Source organism: Triturus cristatus, chromosome 9, assembly GCF_964204655.1.
Source record: "Triturus cristatus chromosome 9, aTriCri1.1, whole genome shotgun sequence".
Classification (NCBI taxonomy): domain Eukaryota; kingdom Metazoa; phylum Chordata; class Amphibia; order Caudata; family Salamandridae; genus Triturus; species Triturus cristatus.
The window spans coordinates 1290596509-1290621023 of NC_140592.1; positions in this window are offsets into that span (position 1 = coordinate 1290596509).

Sequence of the window (24515 nt, forward strand, 5' to 3'; positions counted from 1 at the left end):
ACCCCCCCCCCCCCCCACCAGTTCTGGCGGCGGGGGTAGCATTCCACCCTTCTAGAGGGAGAGACATGTTCACACTGGTCTAACCCAGTAGGACTTTCCTGAGCCCTGGCATCACAAAATGGATGCCACTGCCACAGAAACGGGTCTGGCCTCCTGCTGCTGACCGATACTCCGGCAGGGGAGGCCTGGACAATAGGTTTCCTGTCCTGGGGAGATGTAACCACCTCCCCAAACATGCAGATGTGTATTGGGGCTGGGCGGGGGCACTCTCTGGTGCTTTGAAGTCCTGCACTGGGGGCACACATGGTGTCCCTGTGCATAGTCCAGTTCAAACCGGTTGCAGGGGCTACCTGCCCCTGCTCTGGTGCGAAACTGGACAAAGGAAATGGGTGTAACCACCCTTCTTTCCAAACCCTCCCATAGGTGGGTCCCTAGAGTATGTCCAACCCCCAAACTTTGTATAAGTATGGGAACCCAGTCCTTGCGACTTTAGATTACCCTGGACGAAACTCTGCAACATATATCCTGGACCTTCGACTTTCTATCTTGACTAGAAAATGGAAGAAATCTCCCTTGGGGTCAAGGAGTGACTCCCCTGCTTGGCAGGCACCAAAGAAGCAACTGTCCGGTCTGCAATTCTGAAGCCCCCGCCGGACGCTGAAGTCTCTGCATCCCCAGAGGTGGAATTCCAGACTTCCCCGAGGCTACCCTGAGTCCACAGCAAAGCTGAGGCCAGTGGCTATCGTGGGTGATGAGGAACCGTGACCCCTGGACACCGTGATGTTTTGCTGATCCATCATCTTCCTGGTCTTCCTTGAAGTTGTGCTTGGGGCTCCGAGTAGCCTTGAGCACCTCCTGCACCGAAGATTTCTGGCCTCCACTCCATGAGTGACCTGTGGGCCAGTTTCCAGTGCGACCGCACAAGGCTCCTTCACGATTGCTAGCCTGTTGGCTAGAGGGTCCCCACGAAGGCGACATCTCTTCTGATTTGGCTTTCCTGGTTCCTCCAGACGTGCCCCGACTTACTCTTGCTGGGAGAGTCCCCCAGCCCTTGCTGGTCTGCACCGACGTCCTTTTTCTATTTCCAAGTGACTTGCCGTTGCCAAGGCTTGTTGGGTCCGATCTGGTCACCGATACCGCATCACTCGACAGACTTTGTGGGACAGCTCAAATCCAGCTCCTGGTTGTCGTCAACGCCGCCTGGACCTCGTGGCTGAAGAATCAAGACACCCGTCAACTCACCTGAAGCACTCGACATCTGTGGGCATTGGTCCATCCTGCCCTTGGGCACTGGCTAGTGACCCAGACTCTGTCCGCTCTGCCTTCAGGTTCCTTCCATTCTAGATTTGGACTTGGATCTCTCCGGACACTTCTCCTCTTCACGGCAGCGGCACTTCCTGAGCAGCTTCCATTGAAAACAGCAACGCGACCCGACACCATTTGACACCTATTCACCCGGCTTCCCTGGGTGAGGTAACTCGAGTACTCCGGTGCTCCCGTGGGTGTTGGCCCTAGACACCGCCAAAAGTCCAAAAGGGTTCGCTCGTAGTCATCCTCTAAGTGTCCTTAAACTCAAACTTCCAACCGCGACTTTCCCCATAGAAGTAAACGGTGATTCGCGGCTGTGTTCTCACACTGCACGCGTCCCCCGTGGGTCCCCTGTGTCACTACCTTTGGTGGTTCCTTGTGGTCCAAGCACTTTTACAGACTCTAGGCCTTGTGTCTAGCTCAGTCGTGGTTCTTATACCACTTTATTGGTATATGGTTTGGTGTGGGGTGTGTTTTATCTTAAATACATATATTTCAAATATATACCTGGTGTGGTTGTCCTTTCATTTGATCATTCAAGAGATTATAGACTGGTAAAACAAGCTGCTTTACATTCCTTCAAGACTTAGCCTGAAGGCTGCTCTCCATAGCTACCACTAGGATAGCTTTCAATAAAGGTTGTCTTTAACCTATCACCATAAGGGGTTGTTTGGACTGATACAAGGTGCCCACTATAACTAGTGGACAGCATATATCACGCCAACTTCTCACAGGCAACAACACCCACTGCCACCATCCCCAGGACCCCCCCACCACTCCCCCCCCCCCCGGGTACCCCCTGGACAAAGATATTGCACATCAACTCCACAAAATCATGAACCAAACAATTCACCTGAAGTCGCGCAATCACAACACCTAACATACTTGTGTGGTCAGAAAAAGGAAAATCATACATTCATCTCATAATATCCAAATAAGACGTTTATTACAGAATAAACCCAAAACAACAATTCTGAAGAGTCATGGCGGGTCTTCCCAGGACATTCTGTAAGTCACAGCCTGCAAGACAAAAACCTAGATAAGAAGGTGTGACATGTGCTCATCAAAGTACAGAGAGAGAGAGCGAAAGAGAGAGAGATAGAGATAAGGGGAGAGAGAGAGGTAGAGGGAGAGAGTGAGGGAGAAAGAGAGAGAGAGAGAGAAAGAGAGAGTCAGCAGAGAGTGAAAGAGAAAGAGAGGAAGAGAGGGAAAGAGAAAGAGAGAGGGAGAGAGGAAGAGAGAGGGAGAGAGGGATAGAGAGGGATAGAGAGAGGGAGAGGGGGAGAGGGAGAGAGAGAGGGAGAGAGGGAGAGGGATTGAGGGAGAGAGTGAGAGAGTGAGAGAGCAAGAGAGGGAGAGAGAAAGAGAGAGAGATAGAGATAAGGGGAGAGAGAGAGGTAGAGGGAGAGAGTGAGGGAGAAAGAGAGAGAGAGAGAGAAAGAGAGAGTCAGCAGAGAGTGAAAGAGAAAGAGAGGAAGAGAGGGAAAGAGAAAGAGAGAGGGAGAGAGGAAGAGAGAGGGAGAGAGGGATAGAGAGGGATAGAGAGAGGGAGAGGGGGAGAGGGAGAGAGAGAGGGAGAGAGGGAGAGGGATTGAGGGAGAGAGTGAGAGAGTGAGAGAGCAAGAGAGGGAGAGAGAAAGAGAGAGAGAGAGAGAGAGTGAGAGAGGGAGGGAGGGAGAAAGAGAGGGAGAGAGTAAGAGAGAAAGAGAGGGAGAGAGAGTGCCGACACTGCATACCCAGGCCTCACCGCTCACCTGCTGCCGCCGGTGTGTCTCCAACCATGTGCCGGTGTTAGAAATGAGATTTCTGGTTGGCTAGGGCTTGCGCCAAAGCCAGGCAGAAACCACCACTCTAGTCAGGGCAAGGAAGTTACACGCCAAAGATAACCCCTGCTCACACCCTTGGTAGCTTGGCACGAGCAGTCAGGCTTATCCCGGAGGCAATGTGTAAAGCGTTTGCGCGCGCACACAGCAACAACACCCTAGGCCCACCACAAAAGAAACTCCACACAAGGTTATATATAAAAATAGCCTTTGTATTATACCAAAACACATTAGATAAAAACACACACTTTACAATGTGCCAACAGGCACGGGCAGAATTTACAGGGGATATGTACAAGACAGGGCCAACTGGACCACTGTCAGGAATCAGCACTTTTAGAACTAGCACTTAGAATATCACTTAGAACATAGAATGTAAATCACTGTAGCACACAACCAGTAACTACTGGTAAATGTTAAGTACCACCTACGCAACCCTAACCACCTTAGGAGAATATTGCGCAGGGAACCAGGACCTCACTAGCACCACCAGTACTAGGAGAAAAACAACCACCTAAGTATCACAATACCTGTAGGGGTATAAGCACATTACACATGATGCATCACAACACATTCAGAGGTGTAAACACAAGGCACATGACGCATAAAAACACATTCAGAGGTGCAGGAAAACACAATTGCGCCAAACTCACATAAGTCACCACCTGTGACTGTCCCTAGGCCAACTGGCCTTGTTGGGGCTAGGACGCCCTGTGTCCCAGTGTCAGGGGCCTAAACGGAGCAGCTGCCCACGAAGTGCTGGGCAGCTGTAGAACAATGATGGGGCCACCGCTGGAGCCTTGCAGGCTCTGGCCAACTGACTGTCCCCTGAGCCCCTCTGGGCTCTAACCAAAGGACTGGCCCCTTGGAGCCTCGCTGGGCTCAAACAACAAGAAATGCCCCCTAGTTGGAGAGTGCAACGCGCTCAAGGAATACTGCCCCCGGGGTTGGAGCGTCATGCGCTCTGAACAGACAGTGTCCCCATACGTTGGAGCGGACCGCTGCCTTCCGGGGCCGCTCTGAACACTAAAAGAACTGCCCCCGTATACGTTGGACCCTCGTGGGCTCACAGACAAAGATTGCCCTCCTCGTTGGAGTCCTGCTCGGGGGACTCGTGACAAGCAATTTGCCTCGCTGAGCGTGTGAGCGCACTCGCGCTTGGAACAAACAATGCCGGCCCTAACACAGCACCTCTCCTCCCCACCCTACCGTCTCGACTCACCGGCTCGTAGCTGGGGGGGAAGGTTCTTCGTGGAGAAGGCGGCGGCAGTCTTTATCCTGCGGTGCGGGCAGGACGGTGCCCTTTAGCGAGGAGCCCTCTTTAACAGGAGCTCTTCCCTCGGGGAGCCTCCGAGGCTCCAGGCACACCGGACTCTTCACGGCGGTCTTCACCCGGGCCCCCTCCTGGGACCCGGGACTGGAATGCGGAGCCTACCGGCTCCAAACCTGACGGCAGCACGTCCCAGTGCGGGTTGGGCTCCCGCCTGGGTCTGGAGACACGGCGCTCTCATCGCAGGAGCGCGGGGTAGGCTCCTGTCGGCATCCAGGTTCGGGGCGAGGCCCCGCCCACCCTAAGGCTTCCGGGTCACCGCGGGCAGCGCGGCGGCCCTGGAAGCTTCGGCGCCGGCAACAGGGTGGGCTCCCGTAATTCAAACAAGGAAATAAGCGGGGTGGGCACCCGCCAACAACTGCCCTCGATACACAGCGCTCAATGGAATTTAAAGCGCTCTCTGCGCCCAATACGGATAAAGCGCTCCCAGCGCTAGGGCCACGTAAAGCGCTTCCAGGCGCTAGAGGAAAAGCGCCCCCCAGGCGCTATGGGGACAAAATAAAGCGCTCCCAGCGCTATAAGCAAGGTCCAGCAACAAAGTCCTGGCAAAGTTCAGGAAGGTAGGCAGGGGGCAAGGCTGGGCCAGGGGCCAGCTCACTGGGCTCTCCAGGCAGGAAGGCAGTCCCAAGTGGCGGTTCCTCCTGGCCTCCAGCAGCAGCAGCCCCCCTCAGATAGGATCCTGGAAGAGAACATTTTACATGGGGTCACAGCCCCTTCTTATACACAAGTTTACCTTTGTTTCAAGGTGCAGGGGAGGGGCGAACCAGTTACAACTGGTTCCTGAGCACTTTGTTTTGCTCAGCCCCTCTCCCTATTCAGAGAGCAGGCCAGGGTCATCAGTCGCACCACAGGGGGCGGAGCCAGCATTGTGTGGGGAAAGCCCAGCCCTATTCAGGTCCCAGGTGTACTCCTCCCACCCATCTGGCTGCTGATCTCCCCATTCACCATTGGGTGACTCATCCTGACTCTGGGGATTCCCTAGCCCATCACATGACCTCAGCCAGCCACTCACGCGCCAGGCAGTCACTGCACATTTATGCCAGCGTCTAAAAGTGGCACTTCCCCGCTAGCTACCTAGACACTGCACACATCATCGCGCAGCATTTAATCACACGAGTCCGCACATACCAAACTCGCACCTGTACTCCCCACGCATCAGGAACTACCAGGGACACATACATTCCCCCATGCATTCCTATGGGAGGGCAGGCCAACCTCACTACATGCACGCACTTTACCCTGGGACACAGCGGTAAAGTGCGCAGAAGCCAAAAATTACTAACACCAGATCATAAGTAAAAGCAAAAAGTTTCAGGGGTGAACCTGCCTGAAGGGCCAAGTCCAACAGCCGGTATACACTGCAGTCCCCCAAGTCCCTCATCTGAAACAGTTTCCAGAGACATGGATGGCAGAGTCCATACAATTGCACACGCCATCATCGCTTGCCCGCCCCTGGGCACACAGGGTGCTGCACCCCAGCCCCTCCCGCCGCCCATCGGTGATTGCCCGCCCCTACGCAGCCATTCCTCACTACTCACCTTCCGCCACCGTCGTGTCTCCATGAGGGCCCACCATGTGCCAGTGGGAGCTCCAAGCCCGGGGCCCGCGACCATGGCACCCTCCACATCATGCAGCCCCGCACCGTGGGCCACCAGGTCACACACTTGATTCTGGGTCTTGATTTTGCAATGGCAGAGACAATATCAGTGCACACGGGCTCATCGCAGGCTGAACACCCGCTCAGCTCTTGAGGTGCCACTAACTCTGTGAATCGCGAGGCAACGCTATGTGGCGGGAGTCCCGCACTGCCCGCTGCTTCAGGTCTACACTGTGGTCCAGAAGGGCTCACACTAATCCTTACCAATTCGGACCGCCAGGACGGCGCGTCATCGCAGGCTGCACACCGCTCAGCACTTTAGGTGCCCCTACCTCAGTGCACCGCAAGACATTATCCCGTGGCGGTGTGCCTGCCGCAGTGTATCCGGTGCCCCCAAGTCTGTGCACCGCTAGCCATGGACCCTTTATGATTGAGTCCTGTGGTGCGGACACCATCATGTCACCCCCGGCAAAGGGTAATGTGAGGTGGCAGGACCCTAGGCCCTCATGCATAAATGATGACCACACGGAGACACCAAGTTAGAGAGTGGAAATGGCTTCCAGCACGTGCACCAGGCCCTTTTTATTGGTAGGGTCACATGTCCTGTGACGGCTGTGGTGGATGGGTGTGGTGTGGGTGTAAACCAGCCGTGAGGGAGTGACTGTGGCATGCTGCCAACCAGACCTGTGGGCAGCAGATCCCTACAGGGACATGTAGCGTTGTCATTCCCCCCCTGTGAGCGTAAGCCGAGTGGGCTGACCTGGTGTATGCCAGTCCAGCGTAAGGGTGTGAACAATGACCCCGGGTCTCTGCGCGTGGTTCCATCCTGGGCTGGACAAGGAAGTAACTAATGCGTGTGTCTCCGTAGTAGGGTCGGCACCACCCGGACCGCAATCGGCAAGGTGTCACCCTGTGACCCAAGTCCCACAACATGAGCAACATGGACATAAGGGGGAATCACTGACCCTACATTCAGCCATACTTCCACACTTGAAAGATCATAGACATGACACAACTGTGTGAATATGAATGTTTATTGCACATTCAGTGGAGTGTTGCAGCTGGAGCAGTGCAGGGCCATGCAAACTCCACTTTACATAGATAGCCCGTGGAGGGCCAGCCAGAGTCCTTCAGGGAATGACAAGTTCAACGGAAGGGGAAGAGCTCAGTCCGCAGTCTGAAAGCTGTGTCATTGGCGACCAAACAGAATATGTCAGTCCATGTCGAGGTCCAAGGTGAGTGTCGCAGAGTGTATCGGGGGACAGTGGAAAGTGATGATGCAGAGGGCAGAACCAAGCAGAAACAGGACATATGGCGGAGATGCATGCTACTGCGTCGTTCTTACCACAGTGGCAGATTCATCAGCATCTTCGTCCGCTGCTGTTTCAGGTGCCTCACATGTGGGTGGTGGTGTTCTGTCTCCAGCACTGTGTGGCAGTGACACCTTAGGGGCTAGAGGTGGAATGTCTGCCGCATTGTGTGGCACTGACACATCAGGGGCCGGAGCTGTGGATGGGGTGGTAGCAGCAGCATGCATCAGCGCCAGGTCTTGTGGCAGCAATGCCATGAGGAGGGTCTTTAGGGCATTGAGGGACCCAGCTACCGCTCGCTGGTGTGCAGCCGTGGCAGCCGTGGCAGCCGCTCTTTCCGCCTGTGTCCGCTCCATGTTCTCCATGATCCTCCGCATGTGTCCCAACTCCTGCGCGAGCTCGCTGGAGGCACTCTGACTAGACAGTCGTTCTTGTCTCAGAGTCAGGACTCTGGCGATGTCAGGCATGGTTTGTTGGAGAGCATGGAGTGGACTGTGGGTGTCCGTTAGGAACTGTGAGTGGTCCCTGATGGGACTTAGACACCACGTATGGCGTCTAGTTTGGCTGCCATGCGGTCAAACCCCACCCGCACCTGTTCAGCGAGCTGCTCCTGGCACCCCAACACACGGCGTTGGAAGGCCATGTGTTCATCGTGGGGGTCCTGGGAGGCAGCCGTGGTGGTGGGTGCTGCCTGCTGTGTGTTCTGTGCAGGGGGTGGGTTCTGCTCGTAGCAGCTGGGCTGCCCTGCTCTTGGAAGTGGGCTGCGAAGGCTCTCCACGAGCTGTTGGAGGGCGTCAGAGACGAAGGTGTGGTGGTCCTCTTTGTCATCAGAGAAGAAAGGTTCGTCCTACTCTGCAGGAGGTGTTGGATTTCCCCCTGCAATGTGAAGGGTTTAACATTGTGTTCACATGTATGTTGACGCATTGTACATGTTTACATTCAGACTGTATGACAGTGCACATTGTGACTGTTTGGGGGACAGTGGACATTCCAACAACATCACGGATATGTGTTTGTACTTGTACATTGTCAACTCACATTTCCCTGCAATGCCAAATGTGACTGGCCAGTTTCTACGCACATGCGGCACCAGTTGTGTCCTCTGTTCTGTTGTGGACGTGTTGCGGTTTGTACCATATCGTTGTCAATGTTGAGGTACTCTGCATGTAATGTGTGCGTGCTGCATTTTGGGGGAGTCACCCCTGCAGCTCTGATTTAGCTGCCCCTTATCCCTTACATGCGGTGTGCTTCTGGCTTCTGTGCTTATACAGTGCTGAGATGTTGCATACTTGGGTGCATGAGTCTCTTGGTGGGAGTTGGTGGTCTGGGACATGGTTTGTTCGCAGATGTGCTATGCTTAATTGTGCGTGTGTGCCATTGTGCCCATCTCCCTCTGTCCCCCCAGTCCCTGGTCGTTACTCACCCTGGTGCTGTTGTGTCCCGTCATGTTCAGCAGTGTCCGGTCCCCCAACTCCTACCACCGTCTCCCCACTGATGACTGTGGACACCATTTCCTCCATCTTGTCCAGCTCCTCCTGTGGCGCAGGACTCCCATCTCCAGTCTGCATTGCTGCCTTCCGGTTGTTGGCGAGTTTCAGCTTGGTTTTGCGCTTGACGTCATTCCAGCGCCTCTTGACCTCTGCCATTGTCCTCTGCAGCACTCCCACTGCATTCACCTTGTCCACGATGGACTGCCAAATTCCATTTTTTGTTGCCAATGACACAATGAAGGTGACGAACAGTAGTTGATGGTGTTCTATCACATCCGTTATCAGGATCCTGTTTTACTGCGGACTGAACCTTTTCTTCCTACTCTTCTTCTCCTTGCCCTTCCCTGACCCTGAGGTCCCAGGCTCGTCCTCCGGGGGGCTTGTGGGGTCTGGTTGTCCTCTGTACTTGCTCCGGCTACCTCCATTGTGCTTTGCTGTTTTTGGCTTTTGTTTGTATTTTTTTTCTACTTTTATAGTGCATTTTCCCGCATGCCGCGTGGGAATTGCAGGCCTGTGGCTGGTTTTCGCGGATTTTTGTATCGCGATTGGTGTCATCGCTACTATTTTCATGTTTGTGTTTCGCGTTTTTGCGGCGTTGCAGTGATTTTAACACGTTCATTTGACGCGTTCTCGTGAGGCTAATGCTTGGAACCGCCGTGTTGGAAATACCACGTTAACACAGCGTTATTTTCCCGCGATAGACTGTGATTTTGAAGAGTTGTTTTAAGCTAATTTTGCGGTAGTTATCACACGTTCTTGAGAATATGCCCCTATGTTTGTAAGCGAGCATGTGTGTGGGAGCGAACGTGACAGTCAGAGACAGGTAGTGAGTGAGGATAAACAAGATGTAAAGGGAAGATTGCAGTGCCTTTATAAGGATAAACGTTTGTTTTATTTTACAATTTTAGTGCACTCTCCCCTATTGAATGATTGAAGCAAATTTTAATCAGCTTCCAAGAGAAGAAATTCAGCATATTTTTCAGGGTCTGTATTTGCCGTTAAAAGTTTTCTGAATACTGGAAAAGATACAGATTTGTGTGTGGTCACAACATGGACGTTGATTTACCAAAATGCCCGGGTAACAGATGTGACTTCACTCACCCTTTGACGTAATAACATGAAATGAAGTGACATCATATAACCTTTGACCCATAATCTTCATGTGAAAGTGATGTCACTTGACCTTAACCTAGGTGATATCAAAATAATTGATATGTTTCTATGCCTGTCTCTGCCCAGTCCTGGATACGTTTTCGTGCCTGTCTCTACCCTGTCCTGAACATATTTCCCTGCCTTTCTCTGCCCAGTTCTGGATTTGATTATATGCCAATCTCTGACCAGGTCTGGATATATTTCTATGACAGTCTACCCAGTCCTGGATATGTTTCTCTGCCAGTCTCTGCCCAGTGTTAAATATATTTCTCTGCCAGTCTCTGGCCTGTCCTGGAGTTGTTTCTGTGCCAGTCTCTGCCCAGTCCTTGATTTATTTCTGTGCCAGTCTCTGCCCAGTCCTGGATATGTTTATGTGCCACTTTCTACCCAGTCCTGGATTTGTTTCTATGCCTGTCTCTACCCAGTCCTGGCTATGTTTTTTTGACTGCGTCTGTCCAGTCCTGGATACTTTTCCGTGCCAGTCTCTACCCTGTCCTGAACATGTTTCCCTGTCTTTCTCTGCCCAGTCCTGGATTTGATTATATGCCAGTCTCTGCCCAGTCCTGTATAGGTGTATGTGCCAGTCCCTGCCCAGTCACAGATATGTTTCTATGCCTGTCTCTGCCCAGTATTGAATGCATTTCTCTGATTGACGCTGCCCAGTCCCGGCTATATTTCTATCCAAGTCTCTGCCCAATATTGCATACATTTCTCTGTCAGTCTCTACCCAGTCCTGAATATGTTTCTGTTCCTGTCTCTGCCCAGTCCTGGATTTGTTTCTCTGCCAGTCTCTTCCCAGTCCTGGATTTGATTCTGTGCCAGTCTCTGCCCAGTCCTGGATTTGTTCTGTGCCAGTCTCTTCCCAGTCCTGGATTTGTTTTTGTGCCAGTCTCTTCCCAGTCCTTGATATAGTTCTGTGCAAGTCTCTGCCCAGTACTGGATATGTCTCTCTGCCAGTCTCTGCCCAGTCCTTGACATGTTTCTGCGCCAGTCTCTGCCCAGTACTGAATATGTTTTTGTGCCAGTCTCGGCCCAGTTCTGGATATGTTTCTGTGCCAGTCTCTCCCCAGTCCTTGAAATGATTCCCTGCCAGTCTCTGCCCAGTCCTGGAGTTGTTTATGTGCAAGTCTCTGCCCAGTCATGGATACATTTCTATGGCAGTGTCAGCACAGTCCTAGATATGTTTCTGTGACAGTTTCTATCCGGGCCTGAACATGTTTCCCTGCCAGTCTCTGCCCAGTCCTGGATTTTATTATGTGCCAGTCTCTGCCATATCCTGGATAAGTGTCTGTGCCAGTCTTTGCCCAGTCCTGAATATGTTTCTCTGCCAATCTCTGCCCTGTCCTGGATATGTGTCTGAGCCAGTTTCTACCCAGTCCTGGATAGGTTTCTCTGCCAGTCTCTGCCCAGTCCTGGATATTTTTCAGTGCCAGTCTTTGCCCAGTCCTTGTTATGTTTCCATGCCAGTCTCTGCCCCGTCCTGGATCTTTGTTTGTGCTAGTCTCAACCCAGTCCTGGATATGTTTCCCTGGATGTATGTCGTTACAACGCACACTTTTACAACGCACGCACTTACAACGCATTTTTTACAACGCAACATCCACTACAACGCATTCCATTACATAGCATGACACTACAATGCATTTTTAAAAACTACCTTTACAACGCATTCCATTACATCGCATACTACCTTTACAACGCATACCATTACAATGCATAATATTAAATTGCATTTAAGGTAAGTATTGGATAGTATAGGTGTAAAAATTACTATTCTAACTCCAGGGGGTGCAACAGTAGGGTAAGTGTTGGATTGCGTTGTAATGGTATGCGTTGTAAAGGTAGTATGCGATGTAATGGAATGCGTTGTAAAGGTAGTTTTTAAACATGCGTTGTAGTGTCATGCGATGTAATGGAATGCGTTGTAGTGGATGTTGCGTTGTAAAAATTTCGTTGTAAGTGTTGTGAGTTGTAATAGTTGCGTTGTAAAGGTTGTTCACCTGTTTCAATGCCTGTCTCTGCCCAGTTCTGGGTTTGTTTCTGTGCCAGTCTCTAACCAGACCTTGATATGTTTCTGTGCCAGTCTCTTTCCAGTCGTTTATATGTTTCAGTCTCTGCCCAGTACTGGATATCTTTCTCTGTCAGTCTCTGCCCAGTACTGGATATGTTTCTGTGCCAGTTTCAACCCAGTCCTTGATATATTTCTCTGCCAGTCTCTGCACAGTCCCAGATATGTTTCTGTGCCAGTCTCTGCCCAGTCCTGGATATGTGTATTTGCCAGTCTCTGCCCAGTCCTGGATATATTTCTATGCCTGTCTCTTCCCAGTCCTGGATATGTTTCTATGCCTGTCTCTGCCCAGTCCTGGATATGTTTCTGTGCCTGTCTCTACCCTGTCCTGAACATGTTTCCCTTCCAGTCTCTGCCCAGTTCTGGATTTGATTATATGCCAGTCTCTGCCCAGTCCTGGATATGTGTCTGTGCCAGTCTCTGCCCAGTCACGGATATGTTTCTATGTCTTTCTCTGCCCAGTATTGAGTATATTTCTGTGATAGACGCTGCCCAGTCCTGTCTATATTTCTGTCCAAGTCTCTGCCCAGTCCTAGATATGTGTCTGTGCCAGTCTCTGCCCAGTCCTGGATATGTTTCTATGCCTGTCTCTGCCCAGTCCTGGATATGTTTCTATGCCCGTCTCTGCCCAGTCAAGGATATTTTTCAGTGCCAGTCTCTGACCAGTCATTGTTATGTTTCTGTGCCAGTGTCTGCCCTGTCCTGGATAGGTGTCTGTGCCAGTCTCTGCCCAGTCATGGATTTGTTTTTGTGCCAGTCTCTGCCCAGTCCTGGATATGTGTCTGTGCCAGTCTCAGCCCAGCCACGGATATGTTTCTATGCCTTTGTCTGCCCAGTATTGAGTATATTTCTGTGATAGACGCTGTCCAGGCCTGGCTATATTTCTCTGTCAGTCTCTGCCCAGTCCTGGATATGTTTCTCTGCCAGTCTCTGCCCAGTCCTTGATATGTTTCTGTGCCAGTCTCTGCCCAGTACTAGATATGTTTCTGTGCCAGTCTCCCCCCAGTCCTTGAAATGTTTCCCTGCCAGTCTCTGCCCAGTCCTGGAGTTGTTTCTGTGCCAGTCTCTTCCCAGTCCTGGAGTTGTTTATGTGCCAATATTTTCCCTATCCTGGATATGTGTATGGGCCAGTCTTTGCCCAGTCCTGAATATGTTTCTCTGCCAGTCTCTGCCCTGTCCTGGATATGTGTCTGAGCCAGTTTCTACCCAGTACTGGATATGTTTCTATGCCTGTCTCTGCCCCGTCCTGGATATGTTTCTATGCCTGTCTCGGCCCAGCATTGAATACATTTCTGTGATTGACGCTGCCCAGTCCTGGCTATATTTCTGTCCAAGTCTCTGCCCAGTATTGGATATCTTTCTCTGTCAGTCTCTGCCCAGTCCTGGATATGTTTCAATGACATTCTCTGCCCAGTCATAGATTTGCTTCTGTGCCAGTCTCTAACCAGTCCTTTATATGTTTCTGTGCTAGTTTCTGCCCAGTACTGGATATGTTTCTGTGCCAGTTTCTACCCAGTCCTGGATATATTTCTCTGCCAGTCTCTGCACAGTCCCAGATATGTTTCTGTGCCAGTCTCTGCCCTGTCCTGGATATATTTCTATGCCTGTCTCCACCCTGTCCTGAACATGTTTCCCTGCCAGTCTCTGCCCAGTTCTGGATTTGATTATATGCCTGCCTCTGCCCAGTCCTGGATATGTGTCTGTGCCAGTCTCTGCTCAGTCACGGACATGTTTCTATGCCTTTCTCTGCCCTGTATTTAGTATATTTCTGTGATGGACGCTGCCCAGTCCTGGCTATGTTTCTGACCAAGGCTCTGCTAAGTATTGGATATATTTCTCTGTCAGTCTCTGCCCAGTCCTTGATAAGTTTCTGTGCCAGTCTCTTTTCAGTCCTTTATATGTTTCTGTGCCAGTCTCTGCCCAGTCCTGGATATGTGTCTGTGCCAGTCTCTGCCCAGTCCTGGATATGTTTCCGTGCCTGTCTCTACCCTGTCCTGAACATGTTTCCCTGCCAGTCTCTGCCCAGTTCTGGATTTGATTATATGCCAGTCTCTGCCCAGTCCTGGATATGTGTCTGTGCCAGTCTCTGCCCAGCCACGGATATGTTTCTATGCCTGTCTCGGCCCAGCATTGAGTATATTTCTGTGATAGACGCTGCCCAGTCCTGGCTATATTTCCGTCCAAGTCTCTGCCCAGTCCTGGATATGTGTCTGTGCCAGTCTCTGCCCAGTCCTGGATTTGTTTCTATGCCTGTCTCGGCCCAGTCCTGGCTATGTTTCTGTGCCAGTTTCTGCCTAGTCCTGGCTATATCTCTGTGCCAGTCTCTGCCCAGTCCTGGATATGTTTCTATGACAGTCTCCACCCAGTCCAGGATATGTTTCAGTGCCAGTCTCTGCCCAGTATTAGACATATTTCTCTGCCAGTCTCTGCCCAGTCCAAGATATGTTTCTGTGCCAGTCTCTGCCCAGTCCTGGAAATGTTTCATGACAGTCTCTACCCAGTCCTGGGTATCTTTCAGCCTCAGATCTGTGCCAGCCTCGCCTCTTGCCATAAGATGACTTCCCTACTCAGCTCTCCTAGTGAAGACAGCCCTGTCCCCTGCACTCCCCTCAGCTCCTGGTGGAAGACCTTCATGCCAGCTAACAGCAGGAACGCACTATTTCTACTCATCATAAAAATGATGGATGTTCTTAGAAATAAATTAGTAGAATCAATCTTGTAGGACCCGAAGTAGCTATGATGTGGGGCACATGTCTCTTGGGGCACATGGGGCTCTTTTATAAGCTTTCCATGGGCAGTGCCACTGGGAGGTGGCACTAGGAGAGGATTCTCTACCAGCAGCAGGACCTGGAGGTACAGGGGTCTCAGCCTAGAGCGCCCTGCAGGAGGCCTCCGTGGGCACCAACAGCCCTGGTGCCTCACAGGAGGTGCAGGGGTCTCAACCGATGCTCTTCTGCAGGAGGCCTCAGTGGGCAACACCAGCCTGGTGCCTCGCAGGAGGTGCAGGGGTCTCAAACAATGTTCTCCTGCAGGAGGCCTCTGTGGGCACCACCGGCTCTGGTGCCTCGCAGGAGGTGCAGGGGTCTTAACTGATGCTCTCCTGCAGGAGGCTTCAGTGGGCACCACCGGCTCCGGTGCCACGCAAGAGTTACAGGGGTCTCAACTGATGCTCTCCTGCAGGAGGCCTCCGTGGGCACCACCAGCCCCGGTGCCATGTGGAGGTGCAGGGGTCTCAGCCTAGAGCCTCCTGCAGAAGTCCTCCGTGGGCACCACCAGCCCTGTTGCCTCGAGGAGGTGCAGGGTTCTCAACTGATGCTCTCCTGCAGGAGGCATCCGTGGGCACCACCGGCCCAGGTGCCTTGCAGGAGGTGCAGGGGTCTCAACTGATGCTCTCCAGCAGGAGGCCTCATTGGCCAACACCAGCCCCGGTGCCTCGCAGGAGGTACAGGGGTCTCAAATGATGCTCTCCTGCAGGAGACCTTAGTGGGCACCACCGGCCCCGGTGCCTCGTTGGAGGTGCAGGGGTTTCAACTGATGCTCTCCTGCAGGAGGCCTCTGTGGGCACCACCGGCCCCGGTGCCTCGCAGGAGGTGCAGGAGTCCCAACTGATGCTCTCCTGCAGGAGGCTTCAGTGGGAACCACCGGCCCCGGTGCCATGCAAGAGTTACAGGGGTCTCAACCGATGCTCTCCTGCAGGAGGCCTCCGTGGGCACCACCAGCCCCGGTGCCGGGTGGAGGTGCAGGGGTCTCAGCCTAGAGCCTCCTGCAGAAGTCCTCCGTGGGCACCACCAGCCCTGTTGCCTCACTGGAGGTACAGGGGTCTCAACTGAAGCTCTCCTGCAGGAGGCTTCAGTGGGAACCACCGGCCCCGGTGCCATGCAAGAGTTACAGGGGTCTCAACCGATGCTCTTCTGCAGGAGGCCTCCGTGGGCACCACCAGCCCGGGTGCAATGTGGAGGTGCAGGGGTCTCATTCTAGAGCCTCCTGCAGAAGTCCTCCATGGGCACCACCAGTCCTGTTGCCTCACGGAGGTGCAGGGTTCTCAACTGATGCTCTCCTGCAGGAGGTCTCAGAGGGCACCGCCGGCCCCGGTGCCTCGCAGGAGGTGTAGGGGTCTCAACTGATGCTCTCCTGCAGGAGGCCTCAGTGGCCAACACCGGCCCCGGTGCCTCGCAGGAGGTGCAGGGGTCTCAAACAATGCTCTCCTGCAGAAGACCTCAGTGGGCACCACCGGCCCCGGTGCCTCGCAGGAGGTGCAGGGTTCTCAACTGATGCTCTCCTGCAGGAGGCCTTGCTGGAGCGGGTAGTACAAAATTTTGTATATCCCCCCCATTCTGCATGTTATATTAATCTGAATAATCAACTAATAGTAATCTTATTAATTTGTTTGCAGTGAAAGACTTACCAATTATATTAACAAAAGAATTACACGTGGGAATTGCACTTTGCATGGCTAAACTAATTGTAAACTAACATATGTACACCTATTAAAAGTAGAAAATTAGAATATTGCATGATATATGTTGCTTTTGTGATGTAATTGTAAATTGCGCATCATTGAGTGAGTATAAACGCTTTGGATGTTGCTATTCTGCTAGATAATTACTTACACATAAGGGAATTAGTGAGGGTTTAACATTTTATTAGCCATTTTCATGTTTTAATTACGTTTTTGTGTTTGTTTTGCTTAAGTTGACCATTTCGGCCTAATCCAAGATGGCTGAACGAGACGTTTAACGTGACTGCTCCTGACACATGAGGTTCTGGGTGAAGTCCGCATGCGTCACCCCCAGCAACGATGGCCTAGTCCTGACCCCAGGAGAAGATGTTCTTATCAAGGACAATCTGGGAGCTTCGCCAGCGACAATACAAAGAACTGTCTTAAAAACCGGAACCAGCTAATGCGATGACTTCATCCTGCGGACTATGTGAGAACTTTACCGGACGACCCCAAGTCCACCAATTAGAACTTTCCAAAACCCCAATCTTGATACATTTTGAGATTAATTTCATTATAAAAGTAGGTAGGGAAATGAACTAAAAAAAGACTCTTCTTCTTTGACGAACTCGATTTCCTGACGTTATGCTGACGGAGAGGACGGTGACACTGCTGGACAGCTGCTATCCTGAATCTTTGAGAGACTGAATTGCGGCCTGACTTTGATAAATTTTAAAGGTTTTTCCACGACTTGACTGACTTAGAGGACGACTATTAGCCAGATTAGGTAAATATGATGTTCTACGGTTTTGATGATGATTTCTAACAAATTGCAATCTTCTTAGATAAACGATATTTGATTAATTGATAAATGTGTTGTGTCGATTATTTGAAGAAGAAAACTAGGATAAAGAGTAGTGTATAGATAAATGAATGGTTTCGCTAAACTACAAAAGAACTAAATGATTCATCTCCTAATGAGGGGAATATCACAAGGTTGGAGTCAACGCATTTAGGGTTAGGTAAAGATGTTCCTTTCATGTCAGCGTTTGGAAGCCTATTCCTCTAGGGAAGCAGATCAACGAAGTATGAGTGTTGGTGTTATGGGCCCCACCAATGAATGTTTTTGAGTGAATTTGCTATTGAGGTATTTGGTCTGCGACGAAGGGGGAATTTGATGTTCCACGCTGTAACAGCTTCAGAGGGCACCACCGGCCCAGGTGCCTCGCAGGAGGCGATGGGGTCTCAACTGATGCTCTCCTGCAGGAGGCCTCAGTGAACACCACCGAACCCGGTGCCATGCAGGAGTTACAGGGGTCTCAACCGATGCTCTCCTGCAGGAGGCCTCCGTGGGCACCACCAGCCCCTCTGCCGCATGGAGGTGCAGGGGCCTCAGCCTAGAGCCTCCTGCAGGAGGCCGCCGTGGACACCAGCAGTCCCGGTGCCTTGCAGAAGGTGCAGCGGTCTCAGCCTAGAGCCTCCTGCAGGAGGCCTCTGTGGGCACCACCAGCCCCGGTACCTCACAGGAGGTGCAGGGGGCTCAACTGATGCTCTCCTGCAGGAGGCCACAGTGGGCACCACCAGCCTGTCAGGACCCTACAAGCCTTACCTGTTTTTGCTTGCGGAGTTATCTCGCAGGGACGACGTGAACAACCTCCACCGTTCCCCTCCCTACCTGATCGGGGTGAAAAGACAGACCCAGGCAAGGATGGGATCATGGGAAGGTGCCTAAAGGTGTCGGGAAGGGATGTCGTGGAGGAAGACCAGATAAGGAATCCCACTAGACCGGGCCCGTTCTTTTGGGTATCGCCAGCTACACAAGGGAAAGAAGCTATTAGATGCGTCTGCCTTTTTGCTACTGGGCATGCAACCATTCACAACAACCATTCACAACAACCATTCAGCAAGGAGCAAGGTAATCAAAATCCAAGAGTCACCTGGCATATGAGGATCGGGCTCCACTCGTGGGTTGCTCAGAAGAGGGCTGTATCAGGGCTCCCGACGTCTGGTGTCAAGAAGGCAAACAAGGGTCATGCAGACGTGCATGATGGCAATGGTCAGTGATGAAAACAAGGGCGCTCCTGCGCAATGAGAATGAAACAAGGGAAACCATGAACACACTGAACAATCAATCAACACTCAAGAAGAAAAGGCGCTCCTGCGCTGAACAGACAACAAAAGGTATGTGACCACGCTCCCCTTTTCGCTGGTGAGAAAACAAGTGTCTCCGCGACCACGCTTCACTCGCGTGTCACGGTAGGTCAGGGGTGTGGGCGCTCCTGCGCCAAGGCAAAATCAAGAAACAACTGTGCCCACGCTTCCCAAGCGTGACACAGAATAGCAGGGGAGTAGGCGCTCCTTCGTTGGGGAGAAAACAAAGTGTACCGTGCCCACGCTTTCCTAGCATGACACGGAAAGCTGGGGGATAGGCGCTCCTGCGCCGAAGAGAAACCAAGGACGTGACCGTGCCCACGCTTCCCGCGTGGCACGGTATACAGAAGTGTAGGCGCTCCTACGCCGTGAGGGGGGGCTGCAAACAGCCGCGACACGCTCTCCACGGCGAGTCGTAGTACAAACCTGCCACAAGGTCTCGGCGGGGGTCCGTCAGGGAATTGGAGCTTCGCCGGTGGTCGCAGCTTCAGGGGGAGCTGGAAGGTACGTTGGGCGGACGGCGGTCGGCAGCAGCTAGGTATCTTAACTGGAAGCACTGACGGGATTGAGCGCCGCGGCTTATCAGCGGTCTCACCCGGAAGTGCTTCCTGTGTTTGAGCACTAGACCGCTAACCATGAGCGGTGTAGTGCTCCATCTGCCAGAACCCACCATGCATTCGCGCATACAACCCCCCGGCCGGGTCCATGACACAGCCCCGGTGCCTCGCAGGAATTGCAGGGGTCTCAACCGATGCTTTCCTGCAGGGGGCCTCAGTGGGCACCACCAGCCAGATGCCTCGCAGGAGGTACAGGGGGCTCAGCCTGGAGCCTCCTGCAGGAGGCCTCCGTGGGCACCACCAGCCCCGGTGCCTCGCAGGAGGTGCAGGAGTCTCAACCGATGCTCGCCTGCAGGAGTCCTCCGTGGGCACCACCAGCCCCGGTGCCTCACAGGAGGTGCAGGCGTCTCTACCAATGCTCTCCTGCACGAGGCCTCAGTGGGCACCACCAGGCCCGGTGACTCGCAGGAGGTGCAGGGGTCTCAACCGATGCTCTCCTGCAGGAGGCCTCAGTGGGCACCACCAGCCCTGGTGCCTTGCAGGAGGTGCAGGGGTCTCACCGATGCTCTCCTGCAGGAGGCCTCAGTGGGCACCGCGTTGAGTTTTATGTTGTTTGCACGGCTTCTGGGATGTAGGAAGTCAGAAGTTTGTAACGGTTCCATAGTAGAGCAGAGGTAAGCGCTGCTCTCGGCAAAGACGCAATTGTTGTTACCCTGTAGGTACATGGGGAAAACGTGTAACGATTGAAGTTGCACGACGCATTGTCTGGGTTTGATTCGGTGACATCGCCGTGTGTTGCCATTAGAGACATTTTCTGTGTGAGAGAAGTGTGTATGATAGCGAAGGTCACCTGTGAAATTTTGGTCTTAGGTACCAGGAGTCCAAATGGCATTCCGATAACGCTTATCACTGGAAAGGTAACAGGTGTTCTCTGAGCTTGCTAGAAGGACAAAGTAGAGTGAAGCGCTGCTTTGTTAACGTATGTCATAATTCTGTAGTAGGACAGACTGTTCTCTGTTCTCGGGAAAGACAGAATTCTGTGTGAATGTACTACATTTTTCTTGTGTGAAAGTGCGTGAATGTGAAGGCATTCAGGTTAATTGTGAAACTCTAGTTTTATTTCTCAGGAGCATTGGGTCTCCAACTATGTGTCTTAATTCTGGAGAAACAGTTCGCTAATGCTTGTTAGAAGGGTAAGGTAGAGGGATGTGCTACTTTATCAACAGAAGTAACAATTCCGTAGTAGGGCAGAGGTAAGCGCTGCTCTCAGGAAAGACGGAATTCTCGTGAGAAAGGCCTCTTGCTATTCCTTGGTTAGCGAAGCGGACAATGGTGGTGTTTTTATGGTGTTACTAACAGAATTGTAAATTTGAAACAAAAACGTACTGAGCGGTTTTGTAAAGGAGGGGTAGATAGGAGCAGGAGCTGCGGCAGCGGCTGCTGACGTCAGAACGACCGCGCTGGGATTGGACAGTCGGTCAGAAACGTAAAACGCTCCGGATTGGTGCATTAGCGTGCGCCGCGCTAGGAGTGGAGAAGTACAGGGTGACATAGACGCTCCGTATTGGTGCGTTAGTGTGAGTCGCGCTGGGATTGGAGAATTGCAAAAGTGACATTGACGCTCCGTTTTGGTGCGTTAGTGTGAGTCGCGCTACGATTGGACAGAATAGCGGTACAGTTGTAAGGAGAGACTAGTGATCAACGAAAGAAAGGAAAATGTATTACGATCCACCAGAAAAGGAGAAAAGTCTTGGTTTGGTAGAATTAAAAAGTGGTTTAAGAAGGGCAAACCGATTGTAACTAGGGAAGGACAGTTACTTCCTCCACCGAAAACCCCTGCATCCTTTATGGTTGCGAAATATGGATATCACACCTGTATTTGGTTAGATAATTGGGTCAAGTATACCGAAAAGGATGGAGTGTTGGCTTTTCCAGAACATGGTTCATTTAATCTGGCAGTTTTGAGAAATTTAAGAGAGAAAATGATGAATTTAGAACCAAGACCTAGACTGATCCAATTCGAAGCATTGACGGAGTAATAAGATGAGATGCATGACCGAGAAAGACAGAGAAATGGTAGAGGATATAGGTACATGTTTGGTAGATCATACGGACATGAGACGCATGATGATCGAATGAGAAGGTGGCGGAATGCGAGTATGACTAAGGGTTTGTTTCCCGTAAGAACTGCAGGAGAGAATGAAGGAAGAAAGTGCGTAGAAAAGAGGCATAATGTGGAATCGAGAGGATATGGAGTGAATGAATCAGAGGATGATGTTCTTGATAACATGTTCTATAAAAATCCACCTCCATATCGACCAGAACCAGAAATATTAACCCCAAGTGCCCCAGTGAAAGAGACAGTACGAATCATAAAATCGGAACCCGAGTTCCAAGATTTGGGAAGAAACAATTCCATTGGAGAGGTGGAGAAGAAGTCCGGAGGTAAAATAAACGATGAAAATTCAGCAGAACTAGCGAAAACGACCCTAGAATTAACCGAGAAAATAAGAGAATTGACTAAAAATCTGGGAGTGGTAACAGTTCCAGTAACGATAGGTCCAGTAATGCCTATTTTTGATAAACAAAAAGATAGCTAGCATTGTTTGACGGTCCCTTATAAAAGTAATAAACCGGTTGAACAAACAAGAGTGAGTCAGAATGAGAATCCATGGAGACAGGCTATGAGTACGATTGAACCGAATTTTTCAAATAACCCGTTTGTAGGTCAAAACTGTGCAGAAAAACGTGTGACGATAGTACAGTCAATATCAGAAACACAAAAGGATTTTGGACAAGGGAATGTAGAGAAGCAAGTAGGACTATCTACAGAGGAATTGAGTGAATGGTTGAGAAGCTTGCAGAAGAAAGACAAAGAATCTCAGTCAATAGATGTGGCTAAGCTACGAATGGTACTGGAAGAATTAATAGTAGGAACTATCCCTACGGAAAAATTAAAAACTTACCAAGATGAGGAGTTGTTATTTCTATGTAAAAGCGTAAAATGGAGAGCAAAAAGTCTCCATGAAAGATTAGAAGAAGTGGCAAATGAAATGGGTATTGATATTGAAAAGGTAAAAGCACTACAGAAACCCTATTGAGTAGATTTCACTGAAAAAGACATTGAAAACATGAATACCACAGGACGAATAGGTCAGATTAAAGAGATAATAATTTTGTTGAGAAAATGGGGAGATGTGGACAAATGGAAAAGTAGATGGTATCGAAAACGAGATGAAGTTTCAGACAAAACTTTTTCAGCTTTCCCAGTCAGAGAGAAAGAGAAGGTTGTGACAGAATGCCCTATGAGAGAGATTCCAGGAGGAGGATATGTACATGTCCCATGGACAAGACAGGATATTTTGTCATTTACGAATGACTGCCCTCGACTACGTGATTAACCCCTCGAGTGGTATAGACAGGTGGACAGATTCGTAAAATTATCCAAAGTATTATGGATTGATCTAAATAGCTTGTTTGACATAATAGTACCAGCAGATCTATGGACAGAGTGTAAAATCGTGATAGATTGGCCGACACAGGAATACCCAAGGGATCCAAAAACAGGGGTTCCAGACCCCGAGGTCATGAAGAAATATGGTACCTCCTAAAGAGACAGACTGGGTAAAAATTGACAGAACACATCAGGAAAGCAAAGAATCAGTACATGCATATTATGAGAGGTTAATTTTGGCCTTTAAACAATTCATTGGAGATGAAAATCTAAGTGAAAAGGATTTGAGTCATTTTGAATACAGATTTGTATATGGTCTTTGTCCAGAAATTAGTGAGATTATAAAGCAGCATACTGTAGATTGGCAAAATAAGAAAATAGACGAAGTACTGAGACATGCTAAATATTTCAGTGATGAAATTGAAGCAAAACAGCGAAAATTGAAAGAAAAGGCAATGTGGGCACAAGTAAAGGTAGCAGAAAGACAGGAAGCTCAATTAGCAGAACAAGCAGGGTCAAGACCAAAATTTAATCCTGGGAAAGGTAAAGGACATATCGAGGAAGCTAAAAAGAAATTTCCGTGTCATAATTGCGGTAGGATAGGGCATTGGAAATCCGAGTGTAAATTTCCTCCGAGTACTAACAATGAAAATGCAACATTGAATCCACAGGTGCAGAATGAGGTGAGTGGTCAACAGCAATGACAACAGCAGGTTGTAACACAACAGAATCAGGTGCCAAAACCACCTTTTACACAGAACAAAAATTGCCAGAAGTATAGTAAAGAAAATGGATTCTACAACGAAGAACAGGTAAAGAAGCCGCCACGCGCTAGCGCTGCTTCGCAGTATTGGCTGCAACGCGATGAAAGCGATTCAGAAGAGGGTTATTGACGGTGCCGAAGGGAGGAAGAAGAGTGCGTGCTTGGCGCAACTCTAGAAGTAGACCAGAAAGGCCCATTTGTAGATGGAAAAGTTAATAATGAAAATATTACTTTCCTAGTTGATACTGGTGCTACTCGATCAACTGTTAGATCAGCTGATGTTAAGAATCTTCCTCTCTCGGATGAAACGATCCAAGTAGTTGGTGTATCCAACAGACAGATTAAAACTTACCTTACAGAACCAGTGAAAGTTAGCATAGGGAAATTCTCTGAAAAGCACCGGTTTGTCGTGTGCGACACCAGTCCTGTGAACTTGTTAGGTAGAGATTTATTGTGCAAGATGAACTGCACTATATTTTGTACTCCAGATGGAATAACCTTTGAAACACCCGATGATGATGTGCTGTATAAAATGACAATGGCAAACAGGGAGAAAGAGGTTACAGGAACCTATGCTGTATTTAACCCTGACGAATTACCAAAACAATTAAAACAATCTGTTAAAGTAGAAGTGTGGGATTTCACAGGAGAAGACGTAGGATTGATGAGAAATTTAGACCCAGTAAAAATAACAGTAAAAGAAGGAGTAAGTTACCCAAATGTCCCACAATATAAATTGACACCTGAAATAATTGAAGGAGTTACTCCTGTGATTGAGAAAATGATAAAACAGGAAATTTTGAGAGAAATAATGAGTAGCCCATGTAATTCACCAATAATGGGATTGAAAAAGCCTAGTGGGAAGTTCAGGATAGTGCAAGATCTGAGAAAGATAAACAAAATTGTTGTACCATGTTGTCCCATTGTACCGAATCCATCTGTGATTTTATATCAGATCCCTCATGACGCAGAATGGTATACAGTGATTGATCTATGCCATGCTTTCTTTTCCATCCCTTTGCATCATGACAGTCAGCAGATTTTTGCATTTCGTTTCGGTGAGCGTATTTTGGC